Source organism: Chenopodium album, chromosome 17, assembly GCF_948465745.1.
Source record: "Chenopodium album chromosome 17, dcCheAlbu1.1, whole genome shotgun sequence".
Taxonomy (NCBI): Eukaryota; Viridiplantae; Streptophyta; class Magnoliopsida; order Caryophyllales; family Amaranthaceae; genus Chenopodium; species Chenopodium album.
The window spans coordinates 47,668,047-47,684,985 of NC_137850.1; the positions used below are offsets into that span (position 1 = coordinate 47,668,047).

Here is a 16,939-nt window from a genome sequence, read left to right on the forward strand (position 1 = left end):
CGCTAATCGGGTGTACAAGGGCTGGCTTGGTGTTAACCCGGAGACGCACGACACGGGCCGTGTGGAAGCTAAGATTGTACACGGGGTGCTCGTGATGAAGGTTCCTCGCCGTGTGCCGGGGCCGTGTAGTCGGGGTGACTGGTTTGTATTGAAATATGGTAAGTATAAGATTAAACATGTATTACGAGATTGGGATGATATTAACCCAGGGGAGAAGTATAGCTTAGTTGAGAGTAGAGAGGTTGAGACTGATGAAGATTATTCGGATTAAAAGGGTTTCAGGTTGAATTATATTTTGGAATTTGGATGTTGATAATAGTATTTTGGAATTGACATGTTTTGGGGTAGAATTGTTTATGGGGTAATGAAATTGACAACATAATTTAGATGTTTGAATTATGTAATGAAATTAGAAAGTTTAATGAAATGAACAGTGAGTAGAAGTTTGTTTATTACAATTTCTTTGAATTACTACACTTTTAGTTCAAAAAACCAAAGCTTAAACTAGCCTAGTTGTATAAATTGCAAATATTCTACTTGTATCAGATGAGTGATAATACATGGAATTACTAGTATAACCTATTTCTGTCAATGTTTTTGGGATTTCTTATGGACCAAAAACAAAGTAATACAACTCCCTCACAAGTCACAACTGTCGCTCTTCTTTTTTGTAATGAAAGTTGGGTGCTTCCTATAGTGGTTGAATTTTAGATCAAACCACCACCTTATTAGAGGAAAAGTCGAAGCAGCAGGCAACATAACGTTGATCATTCCATAGAGAATGCTTCTGGCAAGACCATAGAAGATGCAGCAACAACGAACACAAGAGATTCAATTTGCAACAATACTTGTCAACATCAATAGGCTACAGCTTCGGGTTCATCAAGTAGCCAAGGCATAATGAAAGGAACTAAATACCATAGTATAATCAACCACACATTCATATTGAATAGCTACAATGTACATAAAAGGGACTAACAATTGATCACTGAATCCTCTAGCTCAAATACGATAAATTAGTCACAACCTACAAATAAGTCAGCTTATCGCCATAAATTACCTATTCTACATAAAAATTTGCTTAGTATGAGAGCAATTGATTTATTCCCTCATCATCCTAGAAACACTAATGTACAACATTGGACTTCTATGTCAGTTGCTCATAACTTACAGTTCTTCCCTTCTGAGCTGGGAGTAAGGTGTGCATTCAAGATCATGCTCCTTCTTTAGAGCATATATTTGCTTTAACAGCTGCAATAAGTGATTCTGCAGAAGAGCATAATCCTTTTTTGCCCACTAACCGCAAATCAAACTTCTCATTCAACAAATTTAGCCTATCCAAATCAGTTTCCACATTGTTCAGCTCAAGTGCTTGACACCTTGAAAGCAGACCATACAGAAACAGAGCAGTAGTTTCTAATTTCTCGCCCCGAAACTCAACCCTCAAAAGTGATTGAGATTCAGGATCATCTGATCTTGGATCAAACAAAACAGAGAAGCTCCCAAATTGCATGTCTGGTTTCAAAAATATTTGACTCAGATCCTCAATATTCTCTGAACTACTATTTTCTGCCTTGTCAGCTGGAATCAATGACCTTCTTTTGGCAGCCTTCAGTATATTGGCAGCCTCCCTCATCCCACTAAGGAAAGCACCATGCATAGTAGCGGGATACTGCCTATTGGTCGCCTCTCCAGCAAAGAAAACCCTCCCATTCCCTATACTTTCTGCAAGAATATCATAATCATCACCAGATGCCCCAATAGCAACATAAGAATAAGAACCATAAGTGAACCTGTCTTGACCCCATCGGGTGCAAACTGCCTGAACCGGGTCTGGAACATCCACTCCTTTTGGGTAAAATATCCCCCTCAATATATCCATAACCCTCCCCACTGATTCCATAGGAGATACCTTCTCAAATTCAATGGCTGCCTCCCCTGCAACAAGGGCCACCAGAAGAGGCCCACCTGAAACTGAAGAATAGCTATAAAACAAGAAGAACTCACCCCTCCTAGAAGGGTCCTCCGACAAATGTCCAAAAGTATCGATTTCAGCACCCCAAAAATTATACGGGAACAACATTGCAACCTTATTCAACAGCCCAAATCCTAACCTATCAATAGCATCCCTCTTTTTTTGAGGTAGGGGAGGCACAAACTCAATATCCCCCCTCTTCAAAACTCCTAATGGCATAGTACAGAGAACCATATCTGCCCGAAACTCCTGCCCACCTGCATAAACCAACACCCCATCATCCCCATACCTAATGCTCTCCACCGTGCGATTGTAAAAAATAGGCAAATCCTCTGCCAAGGCTCGAATAAACCTCTCATTCCCACCCGGAATAAAACAATGATCCCCACCCATCTCATAAGGGTCATCTTGATCCCAAAACGCCATTGACAAATTCGACATTAATGAAGCATTGGCATATTCTAAATTAGCCAAATGCCAATTCAACAACATTTTCTCCTGGGGATCATCAGCAACATTAACAACCTTCCTAAATGCCTCTAATGCAGTTCCAAGTGAAACATCTATACTTCTCATTTCTTCCAACATAACCTGCCTAAGCTTACAAACCCTATCTAACAATTTATTAAATGCAGCTTCTACTCTAGAATCAACTTCAGAATCAACAGCTTTTCCATTAGGCAAATAAAGAGGACAAATATCTCTCACCTTATGAAGCGGAAAACCCAATTGCCGCGCCAAAACTCCGAGCGGATTCCCATTGATTCCGGTCAGCACGCTCCCACCTAAATCCGCAGCACCCACAACACTCCCTTCCTCTCCACACATCTTCCTCGTGCGTACCCTTCCCCCGGGCCGTGCCCGCCCTTCTAAAACCACAACCTTAAATCCCATACCCCGGAGCTGGCGGGCCGCACAAAGTCCCGCCAGCCCCGCGCCGACGACAACAATGTTGGCCTCCCCTACAACACCATCACCATTGTTGTCGCACGGCTTCTTCTCCTTAATCTCAGGAGCAAGCCCAAAATTAACATACCCACGATTAACCAAAAACCCAAGTGCAGCATCAACAAGATGACGATGCTCCGGCTTCGCAGACTCCATCACATGATCACGCGTGATGAGAGAGGAAACATTCGACCTCCACTTAGACAGTATAAGGTTCCTCACACTAATATACTGAGATTGATCGGCACTTCCAAGAGTAGGAATCACAGCATCATCGATTTCTTCTTCAGTGAGAGAATCAACCGGAAACCCAACTGAGATTGCGATGAGAGCATCAACATCGAGGGGTGGAGGGTCCTTGGAGAGGTCGGCGATGCGGCGGCGGCGGCGAGGAAGAGAGAGGGACAGTGAGTCAAGGAGAGAAGAGGAAGAGCGAGAAGAAGAATGAGGACGAAGGACCATGGAAATTGTGCCTTGGTAATGTTTGCGTTTGCGGCGGCGCTTTGGGATGATGGGTACTTCGGAGGTGGTGGTGGTGGTGTCGTCGTCGGGTGGTGGTGGTGAGAGGGGGTTTGATGGGGTGGAAACATCGTCGGAGGTTGCATTGTTGTTGTCGTCGTTGTTGTTGTTGTTGGTGTTGTTGTCGTCGTTGTTGATTGTGGTTGTGGTGTTTGCGACGGGGTTGATTTCTTCAGCGGTGGTATTTGCGGCGGGGATGGGGTTGGTTTCTTCCGCGGAGGTGTGTACGGCGGGAGTGGTTTCTGCGGCGGTGGGAGCTGGCGGAGAAGGAGGATTGGTGGTGGTGGTGGAGGTGTTCATTGAATGTAAGAGTAGAATAATTTGAGTTTCAGAGTGAGAAAGTTATTTCATTGAGCTCGGGTTCTCCTGTTCAATGTAGTTGAAACTTGAAATTAGGGTTCTTCTTGATTGTTTTTATCTTTCAATCCTTTTCCCTTTTTCTTTCAATACTTTTCCCTTTTTCCTATTGATTGGGTGTTACGGGAGTATTTCGTATTACAAAGTACGGACTATGGAGTATAATCTAGCGGAGTATAATCTAGAAAATACTCGGTATAAAAGTTACTTAAAAAAATATGTAGTAGGTAAATTTTGATTAGGAAAAAGTGAATTTTGATTCAATGATAATCAAATGTAAACCAAAAAAAGTTATTTTTTGTGACAAGTGAAAACCATGATTTTAAAGCTACATAGTACAAGCCTACAATAAATACCACATTAGTGAAACATTGGCATACTTATAACAAGCGCTCTCTCTCTAAATCTAGCCACCCACCCCACAAAAACCAAAAAGTTTGGGGGCTGCCATGAATGGAAAATTCCATGGTAAGCCCAAAATCTCCTTGTTAATTTATTGTTTATGCATCTTCTGAGGGTTTGTTGTGTTTTGTCTTTATGGCAGTTTTATTTTTGTGGTACTGTTTCTTTTTATAGGGTTAAAGTAGTAGGAAAGATGATGATGGTTCAAGAATGTATAATTTATGGTACAATTTCTCCGTTCAATGCAGTTATAGCACAGGTTGTGAATATCTCCGCCCGTAAAGATGCACATACATCGATGTTAATGAGGATTTTCATCTTTGAATCCATCCTCTAGGAGTTGCGCTCGAGTATGTTTTCATTTAGTTGTATTGGATGTGAATCTTGTTTCCATATTTTAGATCTTATTCATTTATGTACTCATATCCAATGTAGATGTCGTATGGCTTCTTATTAATGAAATCCATCCTCCTTGTCAAAAAAAAATAAAAATAAATAAAGACCACGTTAGTTGTGTTACATGATAATAACCTTTTATTTACATATGATTACACCTGATTAACCTTAAAATGCGATTTTTTTAAGGTGAAAGAATGAATATAACCCAAGTGCTAACCAATTCTAAAATATAATACAACTTGTTCATCGATCATCATGCACATTAGTGTAACTAAAAGTCTAAAACCCCATTCAAACCAATTGATCACAAAAGAATATTTGAGCTAAGTAAACAAACATATCTATTGTTTTTCTTTTAATAAATTGATTTTTATATTAATGGGTTAATCTATCTAACTATAACGAATACTGAATAACAACTGCTGATATCATCTTATTTCAAAATTGTACAAGTGGCGCTATTTCATGATAAGATTTCCCACTCAAATGCTACTCAAATTTCTAAAACAAAATGCTAATTAATTTTAAATAGACAGTAGCTATTATCTAGGTAATTAATTTAAAATAAGTGCCTATTACTTTGGTGATTTATGATGATATTAGTTGTTGGAGTATTTATAGGAGTTGTTAGCATAGTTCAGGTCAATTAAATTAAACTTACGAATATTTTGAACTCAATTTTTTTTAACAAAAATCCAAAGATAAATTATTGGTAAAACGGTTGCTAACCTAGTACATAATATAAAAGTGTTCAGGGCCAATTAATTGGTGAATCCTTATCGTCATTAAGTTACAATTTCAAAGTTTTTATCTTTCTTTTTCGTATAACAATACTCCATAGAAATTTACCGATAAGATTTGATCCCTATATCTAAAAGAATACGAGGTAAAGCAATGTCACTACTCCATTACCTCAACCTCTTCTGTTTAAAGAACAATCCAAACATTATCCAACACAAATTTAGTACTTCGTATTTTATATTTCATATTTTATACTCCGTACTTTGTATTACAGACCAAGATTTATTAGTGACCAAGATTAGTTTCTAATCTTCAACCTTCCAATCTAAAATATGAAACGCACAACAAAGGACCTTATTTCTTACCAAGATAGTTTGCCACAAAAAAGTGACCTTTCTCAAATATTTCGACCTAAATTAGCCTAGGTAGTTGAGACTTGAGAGTTGAGAGTGCAGTTCTGCAAAATTGTTTAATAATCCTATTTCTCTCAACTCGTACAAGATTAACATAGATATTCAATCTCATAGCTGTCTTTGGTGGAATTTCGCAACCAGTGAGTTCATCTTCCTCTACTTATTTTTTCCCATTTCTTTGATTTTTCTTCCGCTCAATATTCTCCTTTAAATATATAATTGTTTTGGCTTTGAATTCACTAATTATTTAGAATATGCATATATTGTGGGTTTTGATTTCATTTGGGACATTTATATGATGTGGGTACTTGCTACTTTTAATGGAAATGGTTCATCTTTCAATTGAAACTGAAAATATAAGGAATTAGGGTGAATATTTCTGATAATCTTGAGAAATTTGCGGCTTATGAAACAAAGTGTTTGGTTTTTGAGGCATATTTTGTGAGTAATGAGCTTGAGATCGAACTGCCAGGTAAAGTTTTGACTTTTTTTGGTGAAATGGGCAAGAAACAAAACTACAGTAACATATTTGAAGAATTTGTAGTGATTTATGTTTGAGGATTTTAGTTAAGGTAATTATACTAGTTGAGATTGTTGAGGTGGACCAGGATGTGTATACGGCCGCGAGGAGAAAGGTATTTTAACAAACTTAGAACGTTCCATGGTTGTGATAAAAGCACAAAGTGCTGAGAATGATGGAAATTGACTTATGTTTTAATGATATCATATATTGATGCACCTATATGAGTATGCAGCAATGGAAGATTTTCAAATGGTGATGAGTAGAGTTCAAAAGTCAAAAGTCGGTTTGGGGTATAAAATGGGTTAAGAGGCTAGTAGCATTATGCTATAATGAATCATTCCAAAAGCTCCTTCAATCAATCAATCAAAGCCTTAATCCCAAAAGTGGGGTCGGCTAACATGAACCAAATTTGATTATTCCGTGTAGTCATCAACATAAATCTTTCTCCTCCATCCCTTACGATCCAAAACTTCATCCTCACGTAAATCCATGCACTTCATATCCTTCCTCACTCCTTCCAACCAAGTCATCTTTGGTCTCCCTCTTCCTCGTTTAATCCCTCCATGGTCCCACTCTTCCACTCTTCGCACCGGTGCACCCTCGGGTCTCCGTCTTACATGTCCAAACCAACGCAGACGATTTTCCCTTAATTTATCTACAATGCCCGCCACACCTACTTTCTTGCGAATAACCTCATTTCTGATTCTATCTCTTAAAGTGTTTCCACACATCCACCTTAACATGCGCATTTCCGTAACCTCCATCTTTTTAATATGCTCTTTCTTAGAAGCCCAACATTCTGTACCATAGAGCAACACTGGTCTTATGGCAGTCCTGTAGAATTTTCCCTTCAACTTTAAGGGAATGCTGCGGTCGCATAACACTCCCGTGGCCGCTCTCCATTTAAGCCACCCTGACTTAATCCTGTGGGTCACGTCTTGATCAATGTCACCATTCTTCTGGATGATCGACCCTAGGTACTTAAAACATTCACTCATGGTCAAATCCTTTCCATCCAAACTCACCACTTCATTGCTTGTCCCCCTCTGAGTGCCAAAACGACATACCAAATATTCAGTCTTACTCCGACTTAGCTTAAACCCTCTAGATTCCAACCTTTGCCTCCATTGCTCCAACTTGACATTAACCCCATCCTTAGTCTCATCCACCAAAACGATATCATCTGCGAACAGCATACACCATGGAACCTCATCTTGAATTGGTCTAGTTAATTCATCTAGAACCGTTGCAAAAAGAAAAGGGCTTAATGCAGACCCTTGATGCAATCCGATTGTAATAGGGAAATCTTTTGTCAACCCTCCGCATGTCCTCACATTTGTTGACACATCCCGATACATATCCTTAACTAGGTCTACATACCTTCGTGGGATACCTTTCTTCAACATTGCCCACCAAAGTATCTCTCTTGGCACCTTGTCATATGCCTTCTCTAAATCAATAAAGACCATATGAAGATCTTTCTTCTTTACCCTATAAAACTCCATCATTTGTCTTATCAAATGGATTGCCTCCATAGTAGATCTCCCAGGCATAAAACCAAATTGGTTATCTGAAATGCTTGTGCATGCCCTCAACCTTTGTTCAATCACCCTTTCCCACAACTTCATAGTATGGCTCATAAGCTTAATTCCTCGATAGTTAGAACAATCTTGAGCGTCTCCTTTGTTTTTATAAACCGGGACCAAGGTGCTCTTCCTCCAATCTTGTGGGATCCTTGTAGCCGTCCATATCTTGTTGAAAAGGTTTGTTAACCAATCAATACCAATCTTACCCAAACACCTCCACACCTCTATCGGTACCCCATCAGGGCCAACCGCCTTCTTAGGTTTCATCTTCCTCAGTGCAATCTCCACCTCTACTCTCCTAATCCTTCGCACATACTCCATGTTGATTTCTTCATCACTCATAGAGGTATCTCCTATCACAACTCCATTACTTCCATTAAATAATTCATCGAAGTACCCCTTCCACCTGTCCTTGATGCCCTCCTCTTGCACTAGGACCATTTGGTTCTTATCTTTGACACACTTCACCATGCCAATATCCTTCCTTGCCTCTTGTCTTCTCTTTGCCATCTTATAAATGATCCTTTCTCCCTCCTTGGAATCAAGCTTTTCATAAACCTCCTGATATGCCTTTTCTTTTGCTTGGCGAACAGCTGCCTTTGCCTTACTCTTAGCCTCCTTATACGCTGCAAAGGTTTCATCACTCCTACATTTTCCTAAGGCTTGATAGCATTCCCTTTTTTGCTTAATTACTGCTTTCACCTCTTCATTCCACCACGAAGTATCTCTCTGTACCGAAGTTCTTCCCCTTACTTCCCCTAAGACCTCTTTGGCCACTCTTAGGAAACAGTTCTTCATTCGTAACCAAGTCATGTCCGGATCCACCTCTCCATCCCAATCCGCTTCTTCAATTACCTTTTCTGTAAAAACCTTAGCTTTTGCATCCCTTAGGGTCCACCATCTTATCCTTAAGTCTTCTTGTCTAACTTTTTTCTTCGCCTTCTCTTTCAGACGAATAGTCATTACCAATAGCCGGTGTTGGGTGACCACACTCTCCCCTGGGATAACCTTACAGTTTATGCAACTTTGTCTATCTATGCTCCTTGTGAGCAGGAAGTCTATTTGAGTTGCATTTGCTCCATTCCGAAAAGTTATCAAGTGTGAATCCCTCTTCTTAAACCAAGTATTAGCCAAAATTAAATCATATGATTGGGCAAAATCCATAATAGCTTCACCACCGGCGTCCCTCTGCCCATACCCAAAGCCTCCATGGACACTCTCATAGCCATCTCGGCTCGCCCCAACGTGCCCATTTAGATCCCCTCCAATATATAACTTCTCTGAGTGGTGGACACCCTGCACCACCTCGTCTAGGTCCTCCCAAAATTGTCGTTTCTCTTCTGCATCTAAACCCACTTGGGGAGCATAAGCACTGATAACATTCACAATCTCCTTGCCACATAGCAACTTCAGCCTTATCAACCTATCGTTCTTCCGATAGACCTCGATCACCTCTTTTGCCAACCTCTCATCGAGAACCACACCAACTCCGTTCCTAGCTCCACCATTCCTTGTTCTGTGGCTCGTTTCTTGCCCAACATACCATACCTTATACCCCAAAACCAAGCCTCGAGCTCCTTCTCCTGTCCATCTTGTCTCTTGGAGGCACATGATGTTCACGCGTCGTCTTTTCATTACTTCTACCAATTCTGCTGATTTTCCCGTAAGAGACCCCACATTCCAAGAACCAATCCGCAAACTAAATTCTTTTCTCCCACGCTCCCCCCTGATCCCAACTCCAAGCCCTTGATTATTTGACACCACAATTGGGCAATATGGCGCGTCGCTTCTGGGCGACGACCTAGCAACCCTTACATACTTATCACTGCACCCGGGTCTGGGAAGTGCAGCGCGTCGCTCAGTAGGGAACGCCCCAATGGCACGCCCTTGCTCATTTGACACCACACTCGGGCAATGTGGCGCGTCGCTTCTGGGCGACGACCTAGCAACCCTTGCATACTTATCACTACACCCGGGTCTAGGAAGTGCAGCGCGTCGCTGAGTAGGGAACGCCCCCACGAAAATATCTGTTTGGCTCATGTCATGGGATGTGACGAAGTTTTATACTGGCTGTCACTGGCCTACCGTAACCCTCCTCCTTTATCCAGGCTTGGGACTGGCAGCGGGAAACCCACTGGCGGAGTTATTCCAAAAGCTCCTTGATGCTGATTTTTTCCCACATTCAGATTTTCTGAGTTTTATGCAGATCAATTTACTGTACTTTCAGTTATGGTTTTTGCTAGTTTAAGACTTATCCTCATATTCCTCAACTTTAGTGAAAATTATTTTCTGTGAAAAACTTACGTTTGTACTCCATATAATTTAGTGATGTTTATGAAGGTCATCAGGGAATAAATTAAATCTTTCATGCACGAGGTAACTGCATTCTTTATATAACATATGTAAATAGTCTCATTATGATCGAGCATTTCAATTTTGATTTTGATGATATTTGTGTGTTTGTGCTTCAAAATGGTGTCTTATATTTGTACAATTTGTTTGATTAAACTGATTCTAACTCTGATAGTCACTACAAATAAAATCTTTCTTTTCTAATACAGGTGTTTGTACATGGCGACCATGCCATGTGGAGCGTTTGTGCCTTATTGTGGCTTGCAGAGTCAAATACCTGGAATGTATAGTACTCCAAGCTTTAATTTGTTTTCTTCACATTGGTAAGCACCATCTTTTGTCCTAGAAGGTTTATGTCTGTTGGTATCTTCCGTTCTCTAGTTCATCTTTGTGCATAATTTTGAATTTTTCTTTTTTTTTAGTTGTACCATATTGACTATAAAAATCATATGAAGTATCTTTAATCATATCTAGGTTAAAACTTAAAACTATAGAAATTTGATATCTTGAAAATATGTATTGAACAATTCTAACAAGATCCCACTCGGTTATGCTTTTTCTTGCATAATAAATACGTAGTAATTGAAGATGGTCAAAGCCCGATTATGTAAGTAGTGCAAAAAGTAAATATGCTACAACTTATAGTGCCTGAGGATGAAAGTGACAATGGACTCATGGTAAACATGTATCTGTATATTTATTACAAACTGATAAGGATGTTACTTTTTCTGAACATTTGTTAAATCTTCTGTTTACTTTTAACTGAAAAATTGCAGTTGCACAAGCAAGGGGATGTTGGCTTCATCTTGCTCAACCATATTTTCTCCAGACTGTTCTCACACATTTTGGAGCTCAAGGCCACATAAGGACTTGTATCATTTCAAGCAATCCCATTCCCACCTCATTGTCAGAGCTCAGATGGTCAGATCAGATGTCTTCTGCTATGTAGTTGCTTTATTTCCTTGCAATAATATTACAGCATTGCACTATTGTTTTCAGTTGGCAGGCATATTCTGACCATGATTGTTTTTGCAGAATTACTACTCTGTCCTTGGTATTGCAGAAGATGCTAAAAAGCCTGAAATAAAAAGTGGTGAGTACCTCTTCTAAGTAAGGTAGTATCTTTGCGTTCTGATACAACATCAACTAAACCTGTTTATCTTGATTTTTAGGCTGCTTTTATGTTGCCCTGATAATGCTGCCTTAGTCTCCTTTCACCTCTTTTTTTCCATCACATTGGTCTTTGTGTAGGTAGCCTCTGCATTTCAGTGGAAAGTATTGCATGCCTAGAACATTTAATATTTGCAGCTTGTGGTGCCTTATTGTGTCTTTCATATCTTTTCCTGGTTTGTTTTTTACTAGTAAATTGCTCCATAGTTTGGCCTGCAAATTAAGATCTCCTCTGTATGCTTGTGTTTCTAAATATTGAAATCTGTTTTCTGAACTTTGTTTTTCTCCCAAGAGCAACTGATTAATCATAGAGTTAAACTCTCATACATGCAGCTTATAAGAAGCTTGCGCGGACTTACCATCCTGATGTAAACAAGTAAGTTGAAATTCAGCCTTCATAATGATGCATACTGATATACCTATGTAATAACTCATATGTTTCTGTAGCAAGATCTCTAAATAATTATGTGATTTTACACATTTTAGCCAATCCTCAACTTTAAATCTGAAAATTTTATAAGTTCCGGTCCGATTTAGTCATGATGGAAGCATTAGGCCTTAGTGCAGACCTTCGACATTCTCAAATATAGCAATTTTTAGAAGATTATTGCTGCTTCAATTTTGTGATATTGATTTGGGCATCTTGGCATAAAAAACGTCCACCCCCTTGTAATTTAATTTATGTTGGTTCTTATTGGAGTTGTCGAAATTGTTTAGCTCTTAGGATTATGCAGATTATATTTAAGTATTCACTTTACTGTTGTAACAATATTGTGCGAGTAGCTATAGTTGGTTTGATCGTTTGAAGTCCAACTCCCCATCTGAGCTCTCCAAAGTCTTAGAATGAATTGATTTTCTAAAACATCTAAATTGCCAGCTTTCTTTAATCTTAACTGCATTATGGTGAAGGTGATATTGACCATTTTCACCAGCTCTCTTTTCTGTCATGGGGTGTGGATTGCAGATCAGCAAGTATAGAATTGTGGCATCATAATCACCTTACCTCTTTGGATTTATTAGGGTGTGCCAATGTAATTTGTGCATTACTTTGTGACATAGTATCTGAAAATATAGTGGATCATGTCTTGGGGTTGTTATTGCATCAGTAAACTTCAGACTAGTGGGGGCTTTAACCACTATAAGATGTTTCCTGATAATAAGCTGTCATAGATTGCGATGTGCTCATTTGGTTTGGGTTCCCTTTAGAAGTAACAAAGACTTTCTATGGGTAATTGGGTATGTATACTTTTCATGGAAGGTTGTGAGGAGTGGAAGGGGTGGTAAGCAAAATGATAAATCTTCACCATGCTCAAGGAAGGTAGTTTGTTTACTATTGTAGGTTTGCAGCTTTGAAACATTTGGGTTGTATTGAAGAGAAAGGGTTATCTAGATGTCAATCTCTTTAAAAGTTATCATATGGTTGTGGCATGTCACGACTCACAAGATATGTGTATTATCATATGGTTATCTAGATGATTAGATGTCAATCTGTTCAAATGTTTGTTGTTTCTGTCGTTCTTTGTTTGGCAATCCCTTTCCTGTGTGTAGTTGAAATTATAAGTTTTTTTTCTCCATCCCTCCATGTTGCAGAGATCCAGGAGCAGAACAAAAGTTCAAGGAAATTAGTAATGCCTATGAGGTAAGTTTCCACTCTATGCGCAGTCCCTACTCTAGCTGATCTGTCTGATATACCTGTCAGATTTGGGTATCCATTTGTGTAACAAATCTAACAATTGTCTACTGATAACATTTTTCAACCACAGGTCTTGTCAGATGATGAGAAGCGTTCCATGTATGATAGATATGGAGAGGATGGTCTTAAAGGTGGCCCAAGCATGGGGGTAAGTTTCTCCTTTTAGTTATCTTTGTAAATTATCCATCCTGATAATGCTGGAAAAAGGCTGACCCTACTCTAACGTTCAACCAAAATTAACTTTTATTTAGTTTATACACGGATTTATGACCTGAAACTGCAAACAGAAAATCCCAAAACAGTATAACTAACTAAAAGCTGGTGAATTTTGCAATAAAAATAAAAATAATAAATTAAAAATTGTATTGGGTAACCAAAATGATCCGAGTCTGAAGCATACCTGTCTGACCTACTTCACTTGTCTCCTACCTAGAGTTTTTAGTTATTCTGGCATCTCATTTTTGCAGGGCTTCAGCAAGCATCTTTGACGAATTACTCAATAACTTTGATGGCATGGGTATGGGGGGAAACTTTCGAAACGGATTTTCAGAGGGTGAGGACCTGGCTTACAGTCTTAGGCTTGATTTCAAAGAGGCAGTGTTTGGGATAGATAAGGATATCGAGATAAATAGGCTGGAAGATTGTCCCACTTGTGAAGCCTCGGGTGCCAAGCCAGGTTCCAAGTCTTATGTTTGCAGGACATGCAATGGCCATGGACAGCTTATCTCATCAATAAGGACACCTTTTGGTATAGTTCAGCAAGCACTCTCCTGCCCTGATTGTGATGGAATGGGCGAGAGTAGTACCCCCTGCAATAAATGTCGCGGTGAAGGAAGAGTGAAAAAATCAAAGAAAATTAATGTAAAAGTTCCTGCTGGAGTAGATACTGGGAACAAAATAAGGTTTGAATGTGAGGGCAATTCTGGGAAAAAAGGTGGCCCCCCTGGTGATCTGTTTGTTGTATTCGAAGTTCGTGCGGATCCCGTTTTGAGAAGGGATGGAAATAATATTCTCTACACTTGCAAGGTTTCCTACCTTGATGCAATTTTGGGGACAGTAAAAAAAGTTCCTACAGTTGATGGAATGTCTGATCTCAAGATCCCTCCTGGTACCCAACCTAATGTGACGTTGATGATGGCAAAAAAGGGAGTTCCTTTTGTAAATAAAAAGAGTAAAGAGGGGACCAGCTGGTGAAAGTACAAGTTGAGATTCCAAAAAAGCTGAATGTTGAAGAGAAGAAGCTCATTGAAGAGCTTGTCAACATTGACAAGGCCAAAGTCCCAAGCAGCTAAAGATAGGTTCTCTTCTTGGGTCTGCATTCTGGGTTTGTATGGCAAGATATTGGAATCATACAGAGATACAGTACATACGAATTTTTAATCTGTCGACCTGAAGACAAGTTAAGTCCTTAAAATTTCTTCAGCTCGCATGTAAATGTGATTTGGATGCTGAGATATGCAGTGATGATAGGGGTTCATTTGGTGTTCCTCCATCATCCATATCTCAATTCATGAAATTTTGTTGTGAGATGTTAGACATTTGTGTGTATACACTATACAGTATGCTTATAAAATGCTGCACCACTTCGAAATTGGTAGTATATGTGGGGTGACTATGATCAGGAGGCATATACTGAGAACACTGAATTCTAATCCAACTTTCAGAACAGATTTTGAAGACTTCAGATCACCAGATGCTTTTAAAGGTGTCCTTGTTGGAGAAAGGGTAAAATGGTAATCCTCCACATTAGCTCGTCTAAACTGGTACTCAAGTATTTTTAATTTATTTATTTTTTTAATTTTTTGTTGTATGAAGAGAAAAGATCCCTCAGTCATCTTGAATTACATTCAATTTGAAAATATTCTGAATAAATGAATCCCATTTGTTGGACAACATCATGTGTGCACATATTCTTTCCGAAACACTAATTATATATGTTGCTGTTGTGGTGCCTCACCCCTTAGGCCTTAACGCTTAGAGTGGTGCCTAAGACAGAAACACTTAGGTTGCTCTTAGTATGTAATCCCTCAGCCTGTGTTAGCTGACAACTGATTTCTCAATTCTCAGACTTTTTGTTATCTGTTGTCAACATTACCCCTCATTGCAGTTCTTGGCAGATATCAGTAAGCGCAAGATTAGTTAACTTTTGATCCCTAGAATTTTTGTTGAATAATCAGTCCTGAATGCCCCAATATTATAGCAGGGTTTGGGCTGCAATTTTAATAGCTTGGGCAGGGGAGGATGCTACAGGACAGTGTATTCACCTGGTGAGGACATGAATATCTGTCACACAATTCATTCAAAGGACTATTTGTTGGGCAATCTCTCCGGCAATCTGGTTGTAAAGTTTGAGGTCTGTGGTGGTGACCCTGATTGGTAAGGGATAGTAACGATATCTAGTACTCGTATTCTACATGCCTGCAAGATTGCAGTAACAGATGCAGTAGTGAAAGCTTAACGGTAAGGTAATAGAATGACTGGTCTTAAAGGATTCTTCGTATATTCAACCCAATACTACACTAAGTAGTGTGGAATATAGAAGTTCCCCAAGGGAATTTGAGATCCCCCAAAGACTCAGGAAGAAGTTCCTAGTCAAGCTAATGTCTGGTCTGCTTCGTGAGCGTGCTGTAACACCTATAAACCTAGCATACCATACCATAGTGAAGGATCATCCGGCCAGTTCATAGTCGTAAAATGCATATCACGGGTTATTTTGGAGATCTTGGGACTACTAAAGGGCATTTTGGGGATTAAAAATCAATAAAGCGACATTTTCGGGATATTCGTAAATGTAAAATAACAAAGTTATAAACTTGGATTTTCTGGTAATCTTTGCTGGTTTTATAAAATGCCACTGTCCCGTTACTTTCAAAAAAAAAAAAACTTGGATTTTCTGCGTAGACTAGGGAATCGGCCTGATAAAGAAATTTGGATTTCCTTATCCTTTTGTCAGCAAAATCCAGCTGAGCAACATTAGCTAGCCACTCTTTTTTTTCTGGTTCATTTAAAGCATAAACATCAAGCGAAGGGTACCATACATTCAGTTTTCATCAAGCGAAAGGTACATCCATACTTAGGGCCTGTTCTCATACGTTTATATTCAGTTCAGTTCAGTTCAGTTCAGCTCCAATCAGTTCAGTTCAGTTCAGTTCAGCTGAGTTCAGTTTATGTCTAATGATATTGCTAATGATATAAAGCCAGATTTCATTCTTTTACGCTCTTATTACAACGACGACAATAATAATAATAATAATAATAATAATAATAATAATAATAATAACATTTAATAATAATAATAATAATAACATTTAATAATAATAATAATAATAATAATAATAATAATATTTAATAATAATAATAATAATAATATTTAATAGTAATAGTAATAATAATAATAATAATAATAATATTTAATAGTAATAATAATAATAATAATAATAATAATAATAATAACATTTAATAATAATAATAATAATAATAATAACATTTAATAATAATAATAATAATAATAATAATAATATTGATACAATTCATTGTTCCTATTTATTATTATACACATATGTATAATAATAAATAATCAAAGATCACTAATCCGTAGTTAAAAATCAATAATTAATAAGTTCAGTTCAGTTCAGTTCAGCTCAGTTCAGTTCAGTTCAGTTCAGCTCAGTTCAGTTCAGTTCAGTTCAGTCTATGAGAACAGGCCCTTAGTGTGTGGACTATCCTAGTTTGTCAATACATAATAATGGTCCAAAAATTTAAATCATATGTTTTGATTCTAAAAGCAGAAAATGGACATGTAGCGAAATAAATTATTGACAACGGAGGGAGTAAATTTTAAAGTATACTCTCCGGTTTGTT

General features: G+C 38.5%; 2 pseudogenes across 1 annotated transcript; one reads left to right on the plus strand and one right to left on the minus strand.

Moving 5' to 3' along the window:
* Nucleotides 1-937: 937 nt before the first annotated feature.
* LOC145589988 (lysine-specific histone demethylase 1 homolog 1 pseudogene) lies at nt 938-3,877 on the minus strand (annotated as a pseudogene).
* Nucleotides 3,878-5,777: 1,900 nt separating this feature from the next.
* On the plus strand, nt 5,778-14,997 carry LOC145588292 (chaperone protein dnaJ A6, chloroplastic-like; annotated as a pseudogene). The gene is made up of 8 exons (XR_014101573.1): nt 5,778-5,894; nt 10,425-10,538; nt 10,992-11,136; nt 11,251-11,308; nt 11,719-11,761; nt 12,976-13,024; nt 13,149-13,230; nt 13,554-14,997. The product of XR_014101573.1 is annotated as a chaperone protein dnaJ A6, chloroplastic-like (transcript).
* The last annotated feature ends 1,942 nt before the right edge of the window (nt 14,998-16,939 follow it).